This window comes from Sturnus vulgaris, chromosome 5 (assembly GCF_052056855.1).
Source record: "Sturnus vulgaris isolate bStuVul1 chromosome 5, bStuVul1.hap1, whole genome shotgun sequence".
Classification (NCBI taxonomy): Eukaryota; Metazoa; Chordata; class Aves; order Passeriformes; family Sturnidae; genus Sturnus; species Sturnus vulgaris.
In genome coordinates, this window is record NC_142247.1 from 31,487,726 (window position 1) to 31,511,098 (window position 23,373).

A 23,373-nucleotide genomic window follows, 5' to 3' on the forward strand; every position below is an offset into this window, starting at 1 on the left:
CAGTGCATGCTGCACTCTGTTTACAGATGTACACCCGTGCTCTGTGGAGGACCTTGAGGGACAGACATAATGGCAAGATGCCTCCCTCTGCCTGTCGTCCTCTCCCCATCCCAATACCAGGGGGTTGTGGCTAGGGGAAATGCATGGAAGTGACACAGTGGCTCTTTTTGGTATGGAGAAAATAATGTACCTTATCTCACAGAGACAGTGTGAGGGTAAGCACAAGGAAGAAAAATGAGGTGCTCAGTAACAGGAGCTACTTAGCAGGAGCTAGTTCAAGGTACTCACTGCTGTACTGTGTGCAGTGGAGACAGTGAAGGAGCCACCAGCTCCCTTAAAAATCAGTCCTGAACCAGCATGATCTACTGTCTTTGGTCAGGGCAAAGGCCAAAAGAATTCAGTCTCTGAAAGGAGAAGGAACAATAAATTCCTTCCCAGAACAGTGCATATCTGATTTCTTGCTGTTTACAAATCCTCACTTTACCTCTGGGAGCTTGCTTGGTGTTTCAACCTTTCAGAGGGGGTCGCAAAGGCATAGGCTGTCACCTAGATGAAGTTACAGCCAGGTGGTCCCTGGCTTAAGCAGTGTGCTTCGTCTGACTCCAGTCTAGTCTGTCTGGTTTTGTGGGGAGGGCAATATATTTAATTAAGTTCTAGGATTGCTTGTCCAACACAATAAGATTTCCTGCCAGTGACAACAGACTCTGCTTTAGGATTAAAAGCTCTGCTGTAGCAGCTGCCTCCATCAGTCTGAGTGGGACTGGAGTTGTCTAGATATTTTTATGTAGGGCGGTATGATGGAGGAGGGACAGCTTGCATGTGTGCTGTGCCTAGTTACTGATTATTGGGTACCTGGACTAAATGTCAGTCCATTTGGTGCACTGACCTTCTCTCTGCCTGCCTTATCCCACCGTGTCAGTGCACTAGGGACCATCCTTAAATCTGCTGGTCAGATGTGGGGCCTGACAGAGGTTTTCTGGTTGTACCTATGGCTCAGTGAAGATGTGCAAGCCGAGATAAGCCAGCATGTTTGGGTACCAATAACAGTGAAGGTAAGTCCAGCAGGCTCAGTGGTTTAGGGTGCTTGTGGTGAAATCCACATCTCTGCACCTTTGCTACTCTAGGTACAGAGTATGCCCTGGGCAAGTCCTGATGGAACTGAAGAGATATATGTAATTCCCACAGAGCCTATAAAACTCCTTCAATGGCCCCTGCTTTAAGGGCGGGGGAAGTTTCCACTAGGAGAAAAGGGGATGGCAGGGAAAGGAATTTTTACCTCCATGCTGTATTGATTCAGTCTTTCTTGGAGCACCCCCCGCCTTTCACTCTGCTGCTAGCATGTAAAGCTTTTCTGGTTCATATATGGGACAAAGTCCTTTAGTAGAGATAAACCATATCAGTGGAAGCCTAGACATTTTCCTCCTTCTTTTCCAGGTATAGCTTTACATCAGGTGGATGGGTCCCAGGGTCTTGTCTCCAGCCGCACTCCTCGTTAGGACTGTGTGGTGTCACATACAGGTTCAGTCACATGATGGGATGTGGATTGTGTGGCTGCCAGCCTCCTTGCTCCAGCACGTACGCACCAACTGCAGCCAGGTCAGGCTGGCGGCCCCTCTCCGTGCTGCGGTTTCCATTGCAGGGCAGAGCTCGCCGTGGCACCGAGCCAGTGACCTGTCTGGGATCTCTTGGGCTTCGGTGTCAGACACCAGCCACTCATCAGAATCTCAGATGAGGGGAGCAGGCCCTCACTTCCCAGACGCTGTGCAAATGAGCTGTCAGCCCCAGCCAGGGTGCAACAACACTGCAGGCTGTGCTGCCTGTCCCCCTTGTCTTTCCCTCTGCCTGCTGATCCTGCTGACTCCAATACACCTGCCAACGTCAAGTGGCATCACAGAACAAGTGCTGGGGACCATACTGTTAATCCTGTGATCTGTCTCTTGGTCACTTCAGTGGGAGAAAGGGATAGGGCTCTGATGACTAATTATGTTAAATATCTAGCACATTAGTATGAAGCTTATGACATTCTTCATATTTGAATCTCCCTGCAGGGCTAATGGGAGGAAAGGCCAGGGATGTTTCTAGTCCATATAAAAGTCACTGAACAGATAAATCTGGTTTCTGGGGATTGAAGCACACACATTGAAGGATGTGATGTGTATATGATATTTGTTTAATAAGGAGACAAATGCTCACCTATACTACGTGCTTTCAGATGAGGATTATTTTTGTCATGATGCCTATGGTTTCAAACCCCTTCCTGTGTGTTATGCCACTGAGGAAAAGAAATAGTGGAACCAGGTGTTTTTGATGTAGGCATGCTTTGCCCATAACATTTTTTCCAGAAGGTGCATGGCATCAGAGCACGTCCTTCTTCCTGGACTCATTTGCCTCAGGTTTGCTCAAGGCTGCTTTTCCAGGCTGTGTAGGGCTTAAAAGCCAGAGTCTGTACTGCTTCTCAGACTGAGCACACACACACAGACAGACACACACACACACACACACACAGACACAGACACACACACACACACACAGACACACACACACACACACACACATATCTATACACAAGCACCAGCTCCAAAACACACTTCATAGCAAAGCCCATCTGGCCAAATCCTTCAGATTCCAGCATTCTTGTGTGCCAGTTCTTCATCTAAGAGGATGATATATAGGAGTTCTCACATCGTGTTCAAATGAAGTACAGCCTTGAAATAGCTAAGGTCTAAGTGAGAAGACAGTATGCAAGGACAGGGCACCTGGGGAGTACTGGTGGGTAGTAGGGCTGTTAAATTTCATGAAGTTGTGCCAACAGAGTCAAGGAAGTCACCTGGAACTAAGCAAGTGAGAAGAAAAAGCCCAATTAGCCTCTTTTATCCAGCAGCCTAATAAATGAGCATTTATGAACATGAGTCACAACAATATGAAGTTCTTAACCAGAACATAAATCCCTCCCTCCCCTGTGATCACAGACACAACAAGCCCATCTCCCAGTCCTGTGACTTCTATAAAATCCTTATCCAAATGTCAGCAAAGGTGACCTTGTGGCTTTTTAAAGCAGTACTTTATATCACTTGACTGCACTTTACCAAAGTCCTTTCCCAGTTTGGCTTTCATCTCCTGCAAATAAATAAACAGAACAGGCTGCCTCCACCTTCTCCTCCAGCCCTGTAGTCACCACTCGTGATAAGCCATGTCAGACAAGCAGGTCTGGGGCTCTCCTGGGCAAGGCAAGGCAAGCTCTGGCATGGGGCATGCCAGCATAGCTGATAGTTGCATGGACAATGCAATGTGTATTTGGGATGGGAAGAGATACATCCTGGTGTGTATGTTAGCTGCACCTTATGTCTGGAGGAGAGCTTAAAGGAAATTATGCCTGTTTCCCGTTTTCCTTCTCTAAGGAAAGCTCAGAAATAAATGCATCTGCTGGGTGCCAGATCTTATTTTAGATTGTCCTTAAAGCAGGTTCAAATGTTCAAGTGTCAGAATAGATTTGGGTGGAAGACCTTCTGGATATTAGCACTTAATTCTCTATGTCTCCATGCTTAACTTGAGGATCTTCAATTACTTCCCAGTATATATAATTAATGGTGTTTTTATTAAGTCTTTTTTTAATCTTTGTCCTCCCTTAACATGTTTCCTTATTCAAGATAAATTCCAGCATTCAAGCTCTCACCAGAGGGGTGGAAAATTCCCAGAGCTGATACCCTCACCAAGATCTGGGATTGCTCTGCTCAGGGCTTGCATGACATCAGGCTTGTCCTCTTGGCAAGCTTTGGGGTTATCTGGAGAGTTAGCTGATATAGTGTCAAAGTGAGTCTGTGTTTTTTCACTCAGCTGGATGAATAGTCTGGTGCCCTTTGAGGGATGCCACGGATTAACTGTGAGTTGGTTAGGTATAAAGGAGGAAAAATACCACAGAGTTTTGTCTAAACCAGCCATATGGTGTCCCTGCAGAGTCTGTGGCTGAGGAAAGGGTTTGCACCAGTCACGCTCAGACAAGCTGTTCAGAGATGGTGGAAAAGCAGGCAAAGCACACCAAGTGCCACACTTGCAGCCCTCAGCTCTCCCTCTGAGGGCAAATGAATCTGTGGAGTTCATAAGGAAGAAAGAAAAATGAAATACAGGTGGGAAATGGATGCACAAATGCCTCTCCCCTCAAGGCTATTTACTCTATTAGTGGCTTCTGAAGAGCAATAGCATCATTCTGGCAACCCTTCTGCTGTAATGCAATGAGGGAATTTCCTAACTCAAGCTGCTAATTGGTGTGCCTTTGTATGGGAAGAAAGATGGAGTTTTCTCATGGTGCCAAGATTATGGATGTGATGCTTTCACAAAGCTGGCCCATAAATCACGAGAAATAAACTTTTTGTACATTTTGGTTTTGCCTTGATAATAGCATGTATTGCTAACTCAACTAATTTCCCAGCTAATCTTAGCATGTCACATTTAAGCTGGTGTCCCTATGTCTTTTGCTATGCTCCCTCTACAGATGAGAAATGATCCCTCAATGCATAAAATCTTTTTTTTCCCTTTTCAGTCAAAATCCTCTGTCCTGAAATGGATTTCTTCATAACAGTCACAAATTGCTAGCTCATAACAGGAAGAGTAATTAGAAAATAATTATTAATGTATTTCCTACTATGGTTTTTCTAGTTGAGCAGAGTCATAGCTTCCTTATCTGTTTTAGATCAGAAACTTGTTGACTCTGTCATCTGGGACAGGCTCTGTTATAATTTCTAATGGTAATTAAGATCTCAATTTCATCTAGTTTAAAACTCTTGCTCTATAAAATGCCTCTCAGTCTATAAAACACCCCTCTTTCAAGCACCCTCTGGTGAGGGTGCTTTCAGCTTAGGCCAGGCTGCTGATTGCAAGGCAGTGGATGTTTGTGATCTTTTTGTGTAGGAAGACATGTGAAGTTGTGCCATCTGCCAGTGAGCAGCTCTTGCTTTGAAGTGGTTGCATTTTAGCAGTTGTCAAAGGACATCCTGTATATAGATGTGCAGCCACAATGCAGGTGCAGCACAAATACCCCGACAGACTACAGATGCTGCATGCAAAGTGAAGCAGTCTAGAGACTCTGGGGTTGAACTTGAAATGAAATTCTCTGGAGATGAACTATGAACTATGGTGGCACTTGGGAGATTGCTAATCTTCTCACTTCCAAGTAAAAGAAGGCTCCCAGACTGAGATAATAAAGGATGTGGATATCTAAATATGTCACCAGCAGAAGAGAGGTCCCTAAATCCTTGTGTATGAAGCTCAGATCTTCCTGTGTAATTATGCACATGCTTACAATTTCATCTGTAATCCCCTCCTTGATTTCTAACATTTTGCCACCATCTTGGGTAGGTCTAAGCCATCCAGGTTTCATTTCCCTAACTTAATTTATAATCCACAGAAGAGACCTTCTTCTGTCTACTTTGGCAGATCCAGTCATATTTTGCCTAATCCAGCCTCCAAAAAATGCTGTTCCAGCTACCTTCATCCAATAGTGTGATTAGTGAACAAGGTTCAGGTGCATGCCTGTTATCACACATAACTCATAATCCTTTGGTCTTTTAACAATAAGCTGTACCTTTCCATTTGGGAAAGGGCTTGCCTTCAGGAGACCAGGTTTTGGTGATGGATCCCTGCCTGATTCGTGTGCCTAGGCTCTCAAGGAGTAGGCTTTTAAAAAGACCCCAAAAAACCCAGTGCTGGTTTTCATACTGACTGTACTTAGCTATCCCTCCTCACTCAACACATGGTTGGCTGAATCCTTTTAAACTACCAAACTGTCTATTAGTGTGCTGGAGTCCTGGGCAAGTGGCTCAGCCTGGAGTATTTCTACTCCAGCAACCAGGGCTGTCTAAAAGCCTTCATACATCTTTGAGGCTGTTACTGTCTTAATGGGACCACTCCTTCCCAAGGGGATTCTCTTTGAGAAGAAAGGAGAGAGGAGGGAGAAGATATTTCTGTGCCTAGCATTAAATGACATATTGCAAAGCATGAGGTATCACACTTTGGGAACAACAGCCTATGTGACAGCCTGCTGTGCAGTGTTCAGAGAGTCTGGAGTTGTTTCTCCTGTGAGCTATGCTTCCAGCCTCTCCTCCCACCTCATTGACAGTAACATCTGGATCTACCCGCACTCACAGTTCTCTTTGGAAGAGTGTGAGTGCAACAAGAGAAAGAGGGTTTTCTTTCCTTATTGCTCTGTTTTGAGGCTAAGCTTGCAGCTGTGCCTGGCTGGAAGGAATGTACAGATTTCATGGAGGATGGTCGAGAAACATTTCCTTTCCTAACTGCATCACATCCCTGTTCATACACACAGTGGCTCATAACTGGGAAGTCTTCAGTTCCAATTCTTCTGGCAACATACAGCAGGGGAGAAAAAAAGAAAAGAAATGGAGGCAATGCTTTTTCTTTCCATTTACAGTCAGGTTGGAGATGGACAACACTGCATTGCTCTCAGTAAAGGGGTTAATTATGGAGAGCCTTTTAACATTAGAAACAGATTAAAACAGAGTAGGTGCTGAAGAGTACAGCATCCTTTCAAGTACTGGTGTTGGTGAGGTAAGAGATAATACATACTAGAGAGTGTCTATTGAGAGAGAGACATATCACTTGTATCTCGAGGCTGAACATCTTAGAAATAAATTTAAAGATTAACCTTTCTTTGGGCATTTAATTTCCCTCCTGCTGGAAGTGCTTACCTACAGTTACCTACAATTAAGTCTGTGATGAGAGGGCATGTGTGTGGGTGTATGTGTATGTACAGCACCAAGGCTATAGTTAATACACAGATCTAAATGTTTTGTTCCGGAGCCCCAAATGTACACGGCTTCTCAATACTCATCAATTTCAGTGGGTGTGAGACCTTTCAAGACCTGGATTCATACAGCAAATTCTTTGCCACAGGCTTAGGATTAGTGATTTCTTCCTGCTCACGATGCAGTACAAACTTGGAAATCAGCTTTGCATCTATTCATCAGCTGAAGTATGAGCCTCTTTTATTAGTGCCTTTTGTGGCAATAACTGTGATCTATTTAAAGCCTTCAAACTGCAATTCCCCACAGCAGATGTAGTGGAAGCAGATATCCATGGAAATCAGTCAAAATGAGCTCGTGTTGCTGTGCAAAGGATGGGCTCCATTCTGCTCAGCAACAGTTACCAATTCCTGCCACATGGGCTTCGGCTCCTTCTTTGGTGGTTTGAGGCTTGGTGCTAGGTTTCCTGGGGAAGTTTTGCTGCCATTTACAGTCCCTGCTTCATATTCAGTCTTTCGTTTCTCCCCCTTACAGGGTATTCAAGAAGGATACACTGCTCCTTTTGTGGCCCAACTCTGCATCCTCAAAGATGTCATGGCAAAATCCATGTTGTATGACTGCCAGCTGTGGTCCCCTGTTAACAGCAGCAAACTCATTCTCATCTCAGCAAGTGATCCTTAAACAAGAGCTATGAAGCTGCATAGGTGGGTAAGTGTTTCAGGAAACAAGGGGGTTTCCTGCCAAATAAATACTTTTATTTGGGAAAGTGTTGAGATGCTTTTGTTGTTGTTGTTGTTGTTGTTGTTGTTGTTGTTGTTGTTGTTGTTTGGTTTGGTTTGGGTTGGGTTGGGTTTTTTTTGTTTGTTTGGTTTGGTTTGGTTTTTTTTCTAAATTAACCATTTTATTTAACTCTCATCCTCTGCACTTGGCTGACTGGTGTCAGAGCTGGCCACGTGCAGGGTAGGATACCATTGATGGCTATTAAGAATTCTGGATAGGAATTTTTTTGGTACAAATCACTATGTAACCAAGGCTCATATTTACAACAAGAGTTGTTCCCTGTTAGGATGTTCTTATTGGAGTGAGGCTGGAGTAAACTGGGAAAAGAGCAAATGATGCACTGGGTATGCCTAAGAAGGTGGAGTGGTGTCCTTGCAGTGTGCACTGATCCTTGCAGGACTGGTCAAAAGTCCATACAGGGACCAAAACTATTCAATATTAGTAGAATTTCATAGTAATGGCACAGGTAGTGGGGTCAAGTGAATTCTCAGCAGTTTTGCAGATGACACCAAGCTGACATACTGGTGGCAAGGGATGATAGCAAGTTCTGCTCCACTCTTAAGCTGTATACTGTTGTGCCCTGAGAAAACTGTTCTGTGAAGGAATTAATGCAGCTCCCCAGTACAGCCTAAACTAGTTGTCATGACATTGCTTGTTCATTTGTTTATTTTTCCTTGAGTAATTGGGATTTGGATTGCGACAGAGACAGACATGGGAAGCATATTTGCCCACCCAGGCTGCAGAGAAAGATTGTAAATGATGACATTAGTCAAGTTGGGCACCACAGCACAGCTGGATCAAGAAGAAATCCTCTGGGAAACTAACAAGGAAAAATGGGAAAGGAAAACAAAGCTAACACTTTAACTAATACTGACTAGTTCTTTCTTGTCATTATTTCCTTGGGATGTCATCACATGCATTACTGGAGGAGATTTCTTCTCCCAACGCTTCAGTAAATCCTAAAGCTCTTTCCAAACCAAGATTGCTACAAAGCTGGGATTCCTGGTTCATACTCTTTCTTCCATTCAGTTGTTACTGTCCAGTGTCCCAGATGTGAAACAGCTGCTCACACAGCAGCATCTAGCCAGATGTTGGAGATCTGATTAGACACTGAAATGAGAACTGGAACTAGGGAAAGGACATTTATATCTTCAGATTCAACCTGCTTCTTTATTACAGACATAGCAGTGGGCTATGTCATTCCACATTCAGATGACTGGCTTCAGAGTTTCATCGTAGAGCATCATCCCCAGCCTTTCACAGGACATAATTTATCCAACAATGCCACCCCTCCAAAAAAAAAAAAAAAAGAAACATAAACAACAACCCTTCCTCAATGAAAACCTTTTGATCCATTTGAGGCACTACCTTTATATTAGTGGAGGAACGACTGAGTGTTTGGACAAAGCACAAGAGACCAAAGATAAATAGTCTGTGCTCTGTAGACAACCTCGCTGAGCTGACATTTGTTGCCAGTAAGGGTTCCACTGAGATAATTTCCCAATAAGGTACAATGAATTTTTTTCACTCCTCATGAATGTAAAAAAATAAGAACATGACTATCATTCCTTAAGTCACCTGGCTGTCTTCTGAAAAGCTGGGTGTAAGCACAGCCTGCCTGACATGCAACTTGTTGACTCGTGATGTTTCTCGTGTAGGCTTAACCTGCTCCAGAAAGGGACAATCACTTTAACCAAGGACAGATTTCGCTCATTTGCTTCCAGATGCTCCATCCTGCTGGACAAGGTAACGTGACACGATTTCATTACATGGCCTCATATACTCAACACAGCTTTAAACTGTTTAGAAGCAACACCAGTCAGGCACAAAATACACTCAGATGGATCTACTTGTTCTTCACATAACTCCTTTGGGTAATTGTGAAAGACAGTGTGCTCGATCTGTAGGACTAGGCACCATGATACAAAGGACTTCAAAGAGTGATTCTAGCAAGTAGGTGTCAAGATAGGAGGTGCCTTGGCTTACAAAACAGGCAGAGAAAGGAGATGAGTGCTGCAACAAAACTGGATTCAATTGCAGAAAATAGCCCCAAATGACACACTTGACATTCAGTTCATTGTGAGCTCAGCTTGAAGTTTATGGAGGGAAATTCTTTAGCCATGCTGTATTGAAGGACAGAAAAAATTACTTCATATGATACAGATGATTTCTAATATTTTCTAAAGAAAAAAACCCCCAAATCTATTTTTCTAATGTCATCTGAGGAGCACTTAGTTATACGTAAGATGTAGTGGTTGATACTGTCACAACAGACTCCCCTCCTTTTGGTAGATGTAATGGGTTGGATTGCCACATTTCCAGTCAAGCCAAACAGCATCAAACCATTCTCTGGGAAAAGTTCAAATGCAAATGGTCATATTCTCTCAGCCGTGGCTCATTGCATCAAGTCCAGTGACTAAGAAAGTCAAGAACAATTAATTCAGAGACAGAGGTACCAGAGCTTTCAGCTCTGCTGCCATACTTCAGGACCAGGCTTGGAATAAAACTTGAGAACTCATTTCACCATCTTCTCTTCCTGAGCTTTGGGGTCATCATTGTTTCTCTGAATGTGAGCCAAGCACTCTTGAGGTGAGCTACAGAGGGGAGTAGCTGCCTGACAGCTGCTCACAAGGACTTTTATTTTGCCTTCCCTCTACCTTTGACCAGAATTTCCATGATTGGTCATGGAAATCTTCCTGCAACACTGCCAAGGCAAGCTGCCCATAGATGAAGACCTTAGTGCTATCCAGTTTCTCAGCTGAGAATTTTCCCACCTGGCATATGCAGCAAAGGAATGATTACTCAGGCTTTTAATTACCAGCACGCCACCGGACTTCACAGCTGTTAAAGCACGAGGTTTAACAAACTGACATTTGTTGATTTGAAGCGTGTTTTGTCAGAAAATTCCTCCCTGGCCCACTGGGAAGGCTGGGCCTCAGGGACTTGCACAAGTATTCTTGGCCTTGTGGCCGAGGGGCTGCCCCAGGAGCCACTGTGTTTGCAGAGCTGGCCCGGGGGCGTGAGGGATGGGAGCCACAGTGCCCTGGCCTGGGGGCGTGAGGGATGGGAGCAGCAGGGCCTGGCCTGGGAGATGTGAGGGATGGGAGCCACAGTGCCCGGGCCCGGGGGGTTTGAGGGATGGGAGCCACAGTGCCCGGGCCCGGGGGGTTTGAGGGATGGGAGCCGCGTCTCAGAAGACCCTGCCAAACCCACTGCTCGGAGGTCATGACTGCCTCTGAAATAGTGCGAAACGCTCTCCCGGCGTTCCAACTCCCCCACCCTCCAAATAATCCAGTTCTTCAGAATTCTGCATTTTGCGCAGGAATTTGCATTTTGGTGGCACCCCAGGGGCGGATGAAGCCAGTACTGGACACAGGCGGGGCCCTGGCGCGGACACAGCGCGGGGCCGTCACTGAGGGGGAGCGGCCACGAGATGGCGCCCTGGCGCCTCGCGCCCCTGCCGAGGGGGCGGGGAAATATATCCTCTCTTTTTTTCTTTTTCTTTTTCTTTTTCTTTTTCTTTTTCTTTTTCTTTTTCTTTTTCTTTTTCTTTTTCTTTTTCTTTTTCTTTTTCTTTTTCTTTTTCTTTTTCTTTTTCTTTTTCTTTTTTTTCTCTTTTTCCTCTCCTCTCCTCTCCTCTCCTCTCCTCTCCTCTCCTCTCCTCTCCTCTCCTCTCCTCTCCTCTCCTCTCCTCTCCTCTCCTCTCCTCTCCTCTCCTCTCCTCTCCTCTCCTCTCCTCTCCTCTCCTCTCCTCTCCTCTCCTCTCCTCTCCTCTCCTCTCCTCTCCTCTCCTCTCCTCTCCTCTCCTCTCCCTCTCCCATTGTCTCCCGCAGATACTCAGGGGAGCTGTGCAGAGCTGTGGGTGAGGATGAATGCGGCTGTGCAGCGCAGAGCAGCGGTGGGATCCCGGCTGCCAGCTGTGGTGGAGGACTGTGAGGAATGCTCCCTGGATAGCCCCCAGCAAGGAAAACGTGCTGGCTCACCCCTTTGCTGCTCCCACACACATCCCCAGCCCCTCTCCTCACCCACAAGAGAGGGTCAGTGCGCTGACACACAGCGTGGCTCAAATCCATATTGAGCGTGGTGTAGGAGAATTCATGCTCCCCCCATCCTCTGGCACCCTCTTGCATCTCCACCTGCCCCACTGGCCTCTCCTGCATTTTTGGTTGCCCTGTACCAAAGGCTCAGACTTTTTCAGGTGAGGGACGATGAAATGGGAGAGGGTGGAAATCCTGATTAAACCCAGTGCCAAACCAGCTGGAGAACCTCAGTCCAACACTCTGGCAAAACATGTTTTTCCAGGAAGCTTTTTGGTTCCTGGAGGCCTGGGAAGGATGGGGACCCTCCTCTCCATCAAACCCCAGTATTTACTGAAGAGTGGTAGTCCAGAGCCATTGAACATGGATAAGCCCAGAAGAAAGATGTGGCACCAAAACAGACCAAGAAATCACACCTGCTTGACATGAACCTGCTCTAAGCAGCTTCCCCTTCCTTCCTCCACGTGTCCTGTTGTCTTCACCAACTCCAAGCAATGATTTTCCATGAGGCTGTAGAGATATCTGCCAGGGCAGAACGATCTGTTTTGTGAACTTTCATTCTTCTTTCCTCATTACAGGTCATTTGTTTGACTGTTGGATGTACTTCATCAAGGGTGTAAACTAAATCATTGCACTAACCTCATCTTAAAACTTTTTACTTCTCTTGATTGTCCTTAAGAGCACTCACAGGGGCTGCTTGGTGTTGGATCTTCTGAGCTCTGCAACTTCCCTTAGATCTTAGGTCTATTGGATTACAATGGCATGAAAGGCTTTGAGACAAAAGATGAAGTGGAAAATGTGATAGCTGTTCTGCAATTAAAAAAACCAAAAATAAATAGCAGATTATGTTCTTTCTGTATTGGGGCTTAGTGTGTAGGAATTTACAAACTCAATTAAAAATAAACCAACCCCAAACTGATTAATATGAAAAGTCAATTAAAAAAAAAGAAAAAAAAGAAATGAAAACTTCTAAACTGTAGGAAACAGAATGATTTTTGGAAGAATCTTTTCCCTTAATTGGACATCTATTTCTAGATGGAGTAATCTGTGCATGGAAGCCAGCTGTATGGCTTTTGTTTGGCAGTGAAATGATCAGTTCCTCAACGTGTGAACGTCATGTGGAGAACCCCATCCATGCCTTGAAAAGGACTCCTTCCCGAGCAGGGCTTTGTTGGCAGTGTCAGAGGGTGTAGAATCAAGCTGTGCTGTAATCCCTAATTGTATGTATTCATATAATGGCCTTTTAATGGTACTGGTGGCTTTGTGGGTTGTAATTAGTGCCCCAAGAAGGGGGTGGAACTCCATATGCCAGGTTTGCCCAGGATCTGCTGCTTTTAGGAGAGGCCAGAGGAGGTGGGTCTGGGTGAAGGCAGGACAGGCACAGGGCAGCCCTGCTCCTGCAGCTCCCCTTGCCTCTGCCACAGCTGTTGAAGCTGGTGGGGGCTCCTGACAGACTTTGGCTGGGGGCTGATGACTAATGCTGGGATGAGCAGCTACTGCTCCAAGTACTCTCTTTCCCCTGAGTGACTGCAGGAGTATCTGTCCCAACCCTTAAGAGCTCTCTCCCAGCCCTCCATCACCTTTTACATCCTCTCCCCTTAAGACTTCCTTTCTCACATCAAAATTTACCTGTCCAGGTTCCTCATCCTGCAGATATCAAAGCTCATGACACTCCAATTATATGGCTCTTCTAAAAGCCCAGTCCAACCCCATTGCAAGCCTCCCCTATTCCCTTCCTCCACTCAGATCTCACTGCCATCAGTGGCAGTGGTGGGGGCTTACTGTTGTTTGACTTTGGGGTATTAGGGCTCCCCTGGAGCCTTTTGCAAGCATTACTAAGTCTCACAGTGCCTCTTTCAGCAATATTAACAGCCTAATTTTGCAGAAGGTGGAACCCATGCCATACAGGTAAATTTCTGTCCGACTCCAGACAAGTCCTGCCTCCAAATGCACTGAATAACCACTATGCAACGCAGATATGTCTGTCACACCTTAGTCTGGGATATAATTCCTGTTCTTCATTCACAACCAGATAAAATTTAGGATCTTCCAATCCCCCTTTCAACTCCATAACATCCGAATTAACCCTTCACAGGATGTGAACACAGCTCTAATTCCCAGGCGTGCTCAAGCTTTGGAGAGATTCCAGTTCAGTTCTTTGCAGCTCCACACCATTTCTAGCTACTGCATGTCACCTCTTCTTAGGCCAATATTTAGCAGAAGACTTCTCCCTCAGGCTTCCAAGATGTTGGCTGTCAGTATACAGACATGACAACCAGCCTACCACTTCTCTCCTTCTTCCTTTCCTATCTCTCTTACCATACTGTAGAGTCCCTTGGGCTCCTGCCATGAGGAAATTATTCCATAAAAACAACCTAGCTGTCTCTGGTGGATGGATATAGATGACTTGCTTTCACAGAGACCCTCCACAAGAAGTGCAGTTTCCCGGTATATCCCTCACCCCTTCACCCTTTGCTATTTTGCTACCAAGGCGCCACACAGTATTCCTAAAAACCAACCTACCTTCCCTTTTCTCCTTAAACTAGACTGTTTCTTTTTTGCAAGAAATAAAAGCAGCCATGAGTCCTTCAAGGAAAAGATGTTTTCCTTTCCTCCTCCCTCCACCTACATGGCATGAATCTTAAGCTGTATTTCACAAGTTTGATTTGAAGTAAGGCTCTTGCTGCTGGCAGAATCTGCCTCCGCGCCCTCTCTGCTCATTCAGTGAGTGACACTAATCAGTGGTGTGGGAGGTAGGGACAATATCAAGCACCAAGGTGATTGACAAGTCTCAGTCAGAAGGTACATGTACCCCAAAATGTACTTGACGGTGAAATAGGGTGGATCAATCAATCTCTTTGCATCACTGCCCATTGCTGGCACAGTTGTTCATTTAAATTAACAGTTCACTGAGAAGAAGAAATAAAACGAGTTTTCCCCCAAAAAAGCTCTTTTTGTTGAAGGTTTAGAGTATTTTGGGGATTTTTTTTTTCCTGTTAAATGAGAAAATGCCTCCATGTTAATCACAATATGGAATCTGAATGAAAAATCAGACCCTGCTGGGCAGGAAAAGATCCTCTGAATTATCTCAGTGGGAGAGCTGGCACTAATTTACTGCTGTTGTGCTCCAAGTACTTCTGATCCAAAAGATGAATGGAGCTGAAAGTTTGTAACTTGACTTGCATGTACATTTAGGCTTTTTAAATGGCATCAGCTGGGCAATGTAAATTGGCATGAGACCCTTGATTCATGGTTAGTCAGCAACCTAGCCCTGTGTTTCCTACCCTCAAACCTCATTTCTTTGTGAACAGTCCTTCCTTCCTCCTCTCCACTATAATATTTTTTGCTACTCCAGAGCCCTAGACATAGGAATGTGCTGCTGATTACCTGCTGTATCTTCCAAAAAGGTGAGTTTCATACCTGTTGTAGTTTATTCCCATGAGTTTGCCAATGAGCCATTTAATAAATATAGATAGAGATGAAGGAAGCAGCCACAGCTCTCTTTGTCACAGAGATGTGAAGGATGATGTTGTTTCACACTATAAGCAGGTTGCATGAGAGATATTTCCAAATCCTGCAGCCTTTTCTCCCCTGCTCCTTGAACAATACTGTAGGCTAGAGCTGTGCTAGAAAACTAAATGTAGGATGTTTCTCTGGCACTGAAACTAACTAGAATGGAAAGGTCTGCATCTACTTACATTAAACCTCATTACTTTCCAGAAGAGGGTGGCTGTCTGCAAACTCCTTATGAAGAATTGTTCCTGGCATGGGCTAAATCACAGACTGTTTAAAGGCATTGTCTGGTGGGACTCCTCTTTGGTCTGGGTCAAAAAGTGACAGAGAATGTACTATAATTTAAGAGTGGGCGATTTAGTTCTGGAGTCTGGGAACACCACCTAGCGCCATTTAATTTTTAATACTGTCACGACCAAGATGTCTCTTGCTTCTGAGTATTTGATTTTGTGAATTCTATAACACAGCTGCCACCTTAAAGCCCTTTCTTCTGTGTCAGGGTGAGAGGTGACAGTGGACCAGAGAAGAAGGGAAGATGGAGGCAGAATAAATCCTGATGGAGTGGAGCAGAAAGGAGCACCAAGTGGGAATCTCCCATACAGTATCTTCCTCTCTGCAGGGCAGAGGCTTGTGCCATTCCACCTTCTAGCAGAGCACTGGAGATCGTAATTGTCCAGGTGGGAAACTGTCCCAGCTTTTTTGGTGGCTTCTGTTTGTAGTGTCCCTTTGCCTGAATGTGCATTTGCTGTTTCTGTGATGAGGTAAGAACTCTGAAACCGTGGTCCCCAGGCTGGGGAAAGCAGTCAAGACTTCTAGCCAAGAATGAGATCTATACTTCCAACAGGTAAGTCGTCTCTTTAACCACTGTTCAGCTTCTCAAGTTTTATGGTCAGATATAAAAGACCAAATCTTTGGGGTATTAGTTTCCAGTATTTTTGTTTAACATTCAGGATAAAGACCTCTAGCTTTTTGGGCTTGCATCAGATGATGTGCTAGTATGGGCTCGCCCTGGCAACATGTTCTCACAGCCCAATAGGAGGCACAGACTTTGGGAATACCTTGCATGGACTTGTGCTTTCACATCAACCCAGCAAGTCATAGGCCATTGGTGCCCAGATACTACTGCTGGCCTGATGTCAAACTCCAGATCCCAGGAATAGCACTACTACTCAGTTAAAGGGGACATCTAACATACACACACCCTTAGATTTTTTTGTTTTGCTCATCTGAGTTTGCTTTCTGAAGTTTCTTGTTTCCCTCTGAGTTATTTCTGTTTGAGTAAAATGAAAATTTACCTTTTGGGGTTTTTTCATTTCATTTCCCGTCTCCTGCTGAGAAAGAGAGTGAAGCCTGCAGACAGCCAGAACCCGAGCTCAGGAGCACAGTGCTGGAATGCCTCTCCTGGGTCAGGGTGTCCATTTCCTGACTGCAACATCCTATCATGTCACACAAGGTCCTTCACAGTGCGTCAAACTTATCTTTAAAAATAGTCAGGCTCTTGCCTCTGGCCTCTGGAACACGAGCAGAAAATGAAACTTTTAAAACTGTCCCAAAGAGACATTTCCTGTCCACAGGACAGACTTCACCCTGTGACAGCCCCGTCTGCTTAATTTTTCCCATGTTTTGCCCACTTTTTTGTGTTTTCTCTTCTCTGTCTCTTCCAGGATTCAGGAAGTAAATTATCTTTAACTGTGTTGGTGTAACCTGAAATTGACTTTTGTCACCCTTGTCCTGACCTTTTTTGATATACTCAGCTCCTGGCAAAGAGGCGGGCAGTACATCCCATTACAGAGCAGTTTCTGGCTTAAAGCCCATATTCAGCTGGAGTCATGTCAAGGCTTGAGCCTCTGATGTTTCCTGTCACAGCGGACAACTGGAGGACCAGTTATCATGTGTCAGGCCTCTGTGAGGCTGCTGCCTTGCTGGCATGGTCTCAAACACTGGTTTGTCCCTAACCTTGCCCTGCAAGCTTGTTAGTCTTGTGCCAACATACTCTGGTCCCTCTGAGGCTACTGACCCTAAGCCCTGGGCTCAGCCTTTCTGTGAGTACCCCAGAACCAAACTGTGTGAACACAGCACTGTTTATTGTCATGTCTTGCATAACTGCCCTGGTGTAGCACTGCGAGGTTTCCAAGGTGCTCTCACTTGACTTCTCACTTCTGAAGTTAAAGCCGTTTTGGCTGGCTGTACACTTATTTCTGGGATGGTCTGCAGCTATGCCCCACAATGGACTTGTTGGAAGACACCATGCATCTGTTGGAGCATATGACAAGTCCCTTTTTAGGGTATTATCACAAGTGTCATTTCTCTGCAGACCAAAACAGTTCTATCTGGTATGAGACACAGACAAGATAAGCACTGTGGCCTGGAAATTCAGAAAGATTCCTGTAATCTAGGCTCTTTACCATATAGTTTCTAATGCTTTGCCTGGCGCCGTTGGCTTGTGTGAAGCAGGACAGGACAGGGGAAAGCCCTCAGTTCTGGCAGTAATTTATTGCTCTCTGTGTGACATGGCATGAAATGACATCTGGTGGCTTTCTGAGATGGAACACAACATATTGCAGAGAAGAGTCACTGTGTCATGTATACAAAACCCTTTGTCTCCTCAGCCACCGCCCTAGACATGCCAAAAGGGAGTAGGCTGTGGAAAGTCTGTCTGTATCTGTGGAGACTCTGGTTGCAGGCTTGAGCATACATCAAGGTCATGGACTAAAAGCCATCAAGAAGGCACAAACATGGCAGTACAGTATGCAACAACACGCTGGTGATGAGCACAGTCAGAGAACAAGTCTGATATGAGAAATGGGAAAGTATCTGGAAGTATCAGCACAGCTCAACAGAGCCATTTGATTTTCTCTTGGTTCTGGCTAAGCAGAAAAAAGAGGAAGCTTTCACCTGAAGTTTACCAGGGCTAGAAATAACAGGTACTGTCTTTCTCTTCTGGGCTTTTTGTAAAAGGTTGGAGTTGAATAGAAGAGGACAGGACCTTTCTAGTTAAGAACAGTGGCAGACACAAAACATAGAACTAGTTTAGAGATAGTTTTATCACTGACTTGCTAATGACATTCTACTGTGTTGGGATCTTGGAGCATCCCACATACCTCTAGTCAAAACAAACATGGCTGCTTTATATGTTCTTGCTTTTTATTCTCCTATAGCCATTGAGGTAAAAGATAGAGGTAGGGAATACAGAGCCAGCCAAATGTAGATGAGGGCACAGATCATGTTTGGAGTTCCACCCTCTGTTTTCCTTTAATTCCTGGTTGGCAAAAAGATACTATGGGAAAAATGCAAACCAAACATTTCACTTTGGAATACATGCCTTTTCTCAGTTCTTTTAAGAAACAGAAAGCTTTTTTTTTTTTTTTTTTTTTAATCCCCTAGTGTAAGTGAATGGGAAAGCAGAAGGGCCTCTCAGACAGTTCTTGTTTTACTAAGAAAAACTTTGTTATTAAAGCACCTCTCAGGCAAAGTCACTTATTTTTTTCAGTTTTCTGTTTAGTGGAAATTATTTTCAGAACAATATTTTCTCCTCATAAATCTCAATCCTTAAATGTTCCTTCTTCACTCAACATATATGGATGAAGTTGAAAAAGTGCTTAAGTGAGCTTAAGCTCATTTCATTTTCAAGAGTCAATTCAGAGTCTGACGTTTCGTGGAAAATCATCAAAACTCAAGGCTCCTTAATTAATGAGGTGCTTTCAGACATTTTCCTCTTTGGCAGAATTCTTGTCTGAAAAGAAAAAAATCATTGGGGAAGATGTGAAGTCCAAAGAATGGATAGAAAACATCTGTAAGGCTCTCCCTTGAACCAAGAGTGTTCATTTCTTACACATCTATTCACTGTCTAGCAGAGCACAGTGTCCTGCTGCTACCTGGGTTCTCTCTATCAGCTGGATTCTTTTTCATCTATGAGGGTTTTACCATGCAAGGGCAGCCCTTTCTCCAATGATCATCCTGTGGAGGGAGGAAACAAAGTTTTAGGGTACTGTGAACTGTTTTGTCAAAGCCTGTGCTGGAGGTATTCCTCTCTGAGACATCAAGGTGAAATAATAGCTCCTGCATGGGCTACAGCTCTACAAAGGGGTCACTGGAGAGTCTTTGTGCTTTTCCACTGCTTTCAGATTTAAGTTCTGTAGGTGGCTAAAAATGTCTGTTCCATCAACTTGTATTTCAAAAGTGGATACATACCCTGCTCATAGCAGTATGTGATGCATTTCTTTCTCCTGGGACCTATAGAAGGTCCCAGATCACAGCCAGGAGAGGGGCAGACATTCCTTGAGATATCATCTGGTCAGCAAAGGAAAGGGCAGCCAGCGGGCCTTTGCCATGACTTGGCAATGCCAGCATGGCTGCTTCACTTCCTCACCCTGCCCTGATTCAGATTTCATGACAGCCTGGTGTAAGAGAGCTTCTCTGCCTGTCTCAGGACACAGTCCAGAGCCAGGTCTGAACAACCAAGGGCCACAACTGGCTGGAGGCTGTCACAAACAGCTGGACTACAACATGCCACAAAGCTGCTCTGTTTGCCTAAGAGAAATCTCCTTGGTAAGGAGAGCTGGGAAACACTGCAAGAAACCAGTGCAAGAAAAATTTACCCATAAATAAATAAATAACAGATTTACCCATATCATGAACTTTTTGGAAGCAGTGTATAATCTTTACACCTGCTTTCTCTGTTCCAGTAAGACCACCTGAAGGAAGACCATTACTAAATTATATTAGGTCTTGGTGCTGCTACTGCCCCAATGTAGTAGTTCCAAGGTCTCAACTGAAATAATTAGCTGTCAGGTGTTAACCAGGAAAGTGGTAGGTTAATATTGCATACAGCAGCTTCTTCTCACTTTAGGTTGCAGATAAGATACTGGTAGGAAACAGGTAGAAGCCATCATAGATATAAGACAGATGCTGTGGGGTAGAGGAAATAATGAGTAGGATTCTGCCCTTGTGTTTGCATACACTGGGATTTCCTATTTGTTGTGCATTTGTTTGTTGTCTGGAATGATGGGGTCCTGGTCTGTGGGCAGGACTCTATAGTACAAATAAATACCACTATGGCTGATGGCAGACCTTGTGTAACTGCCCCAAGGTTGACAAAAGTTGCAAGCAGTCTGAGTCAGTGCCATTGTGTAAGGAGATAATTTCTGCCTTGACAGTGTTGTGGCCAGCTGGAATTGTTCTCTCTAATAATTGGCAATCTGGATTTCTCCCAGATGGCAGCATCTCATAAAGAGTATCTGAGAAGAGTTCTGCTCCCCTCTTTAATAAGCCTCCACAAGAGAGCTGTTCATCCCTGCCACCCCTTATCCATTGCCTCAGGCAAGTCTCCTGTCAATTTGCAGAACAAGTCTTTGCTCTGTCTTTATTTTTCCTTCGTATTTTATTTCTTTTTAGAAACTTCTATTTATTGCCTTGGCAATGAGCCACCCAGCAAAGAACAAACTGTTTTGTGACAGAGAAGATGACACATTCTGCCCTGGACCAGCCAAAAGCACTGCCACTGATCTTACCCATGCCATCATCTAACCTCTCAGGTTGTGTTTAACAAGGCTGTATTTTCCTGAGGCACTTGTTTTTGCAGCAAAGAGAGGGTGAGAGAAGATGGTCCACCCAACGGTCCCTGAGCTAAAACCTTTCCACAGCACACTCCTGCTTAGCACACAGATAGGTAGTGGCTGTGGGACAGGGGCTTGCCAGTGTATCATTTTAATCCTGTAGCTTTTAGGACTTCCCAGCTCAGCAGATGCTGTAGGTAGAGCAGAAATCAGAGATTTTGCAGAGTGTAATTGCTCTCCTATGTAGCTGGCACTGCAGCAGCTCAGCTCCTCATTGAGGTGATATTTGTTTCCAGTCTGCCTCTTCACTTTTAACACGTTTATCCATCACTGTGCTACCCAAGTGCCTTGCAATCCAGAAGATGTTTATCCTCTCTCAGCTATCCCATGAGTGCTATTTGCCCTCTCTCAGGGCTGGGAAACCAAGACACTGATTTATGTAAAGGGTTTGGAAACTGGTAGAACTCTTCCTAGGGATGGTTAGATCTCTGACCTGAAGAACAAGACAGAAACCCATGTTACCTAGCACACAGTTATTTTTACCAGCTTGAGCTTCTTTAACTCTGAAACTCCTGAAAGCTTTGCAAAGACATAGAAGAACTAGTTGGGATCTGTCACAGTCCTGATACTAGTGGGCTCTGAAATGCAAGATGCAGCTCCACTGCTGGGAATGTGTTTCTTGTGGTTTTGTGTGGCTTTAGTTCCCAGTGGAACCACAGAAAGACCACAAGTCCCAGTGTAATAGAATTGTCCAGTTTTCCAGATAAGGTTCCAATGTGTGAAGGAATCATTTCTTGCAGGTAGAATTATCCATCACCCCCTTTCATCCACCACAACTCTGGAAGCTGTAGGGGTATATTTTTTTTGCTTCTTTTTAACCTCGAAATATGGACTCAAGACATATTGATAAGAAAAGGTGTTAAAAATTCAATGTTTTTGTGTATGAATTAGTTTTCTACACTAACTGCTGAAAGCCAAATGCTTGTGAGAGGACACTCTTGAATAAATATGGTCCATCTGAAATACCTCTATGTCAGAGTAATGTGAGGACACATACTCAAGTTGGATTTTTTCCACTTTATGTGATTTTATTTTGCTACATGATGTTCTGAAACCCAGTGACCTCATTTGTCCTTGTTTTCATGTTTAATCTGAACTGATAATCTTAAATTAACCACCCCAGTTAAAACACAGGACCCATTTGCATTAATCAGTCATCAAATACGCCTGAACAATAAACAAATGCACAAAAAGCTGTTCACGGACTATTCACCAAAGGAGCTGCTTGCTCCAAACAATCCAGGCGTCGGATCTTTGTGGAAATGCTCTGAAAAGCAGGGTCTGACGTAAGAAGTCTTGTCTCTATTGTTAGTGGTTTGCTGGGACGGGACCAGTGAACTACCAACCCTCCACTTGTGGGACTGGGAGTGTGCAGCGAGGACAGACAGTCTGAGGAAATGTCTTTGAAGCAGGCTTGGGTTCAGGGTCCATCACAGAAACAAGTGTGTGGGATCAAGATAAACTATTGGCTCAGTCAGCCTAGCCCACTGCCAACACCACCTTACCCCTGCTGGCCATGTAGGTTTCAGTGTTTTTCCCAGTGTTTTCCTAATGGGACTTTCCTGACATCTCTTAGAAAATTTTCCAGTAGATTCCACTGCCCTAAAATCTGCTTTACTGTCTTGCCTACATTTCCCTGCTTAATACTTCTGTTCCCAATGAACTATCCCCCCGTCCAACTCTAAAAAAAGACCTGTCTCAGTTGTTATCTCCACCTCTCAAACACATCAAGGGGTTTTTAGCCAGTCTCTCTCAGAGTTTGTTTGCCTGCCTAGCACAGAATTATCCCTTTCAGAGTTTTCTTAAGGCTTACTCAAGTCAATCCCCTTAGGCTCATAAAATGTTTTTCTTGCAAGTTCTTGGTCTCCTTCCAAGCTGTCAATAACTTTCTAGGAACACGATGCCTGGGACTTAGTGTGGTTCTGCTCACTGTGGATGACCAATGATGGTAGAGGCAAGCAAAGGTCTTTGGCTGATGTTGTCATGATGCAAAAGGAAATCTTTCTCTGGGAAATCTCAGGCTCAGCCTGAGCCTGACAGGCACAGGCAAGAGTGGAGATGGTCAAGGCTCACAGTTAGCTGTAACAGAACCAGAGTGCAGCAGCTGGTTCATAGCACTTTGCCATGTGTATTTCCCATATCAGGCACCATGCCAGGAGTGATGCCCCAGTTTACAATCACACCATGGAAATGGAAATCATGCAAAAAAACTTTCTTATCTGTGGTAAATACCCATCCCACAGCTCTACAAGACATACAGAGTAGTCTACAAAGCAGATCTGGCTGGTGGTCTATGTTTCTCCATGTAACAGAAACTGAAGGGAGGAAACTTTCCCATGAGGACTCAGAAGTGAAAGATCTGAGCAGGGCAGAGTTACTGCTACTCATCTCCCCCCTGCAAATCCCCTGCTCATTCTGAGTGCAGAGAAAAGGCTGTTGCTATAGAAACCAGTGGGGAAAATGTACATTATATCATGTTTTATATACTTTTTCAAGGAGATCCTTTAATCTGAACCTGCCACCATGTAATTTTACAGAAACAATAATGCTAATAAAGCCCTTGAATGCAACAGTGATTTCAAATCAAATCAAATAATCATCAGTTACTTCAAAAACATCTTTTCTTGTAACCTTCTGCCCTAGCCAAGACACTAGGACAGGGCTAGCAAAGCAGCC

The 23,373-nt window shown here is 44.5% G+C and overlaps 1 long non-coding RNA gene across 5 annotated transcripts in view; it reads left to right on the forward strand.

The window, feature by feature from the left end:
- The first annotated feature begins 7,070 nt into the window (after positions 1-7,070).
- The window catches only part of LOC148223647 (uncharacterized), a 52,288-nt gene continuing 35,985 nt past the window's right edge, over positions 7,071-23,373 (forward strand). Inside the window, exons 1-5 of one of the 5 annotated variants that reach the window (XR_015803888.1) lie at positions 7,071-7,456; positions 9,191-9,278; positions 11,366-14,976; positions 15,582-15,759; positions 15,844-16,858. This is a non-coding gene — a long non-coding RNA (uncharacterized LOC148223647). Of the gene's footprint in view, positions 7,461-9,190; positions 9,279-11,365; positions 15,760-15,843; positions 16,859-23,373 lie in introns of those variants that run through there. The other 4 variants (XR_015803885.1, XR_015803884.1, XR_015803887.1 and 1 more) reach the window with 4 other exon arrangements.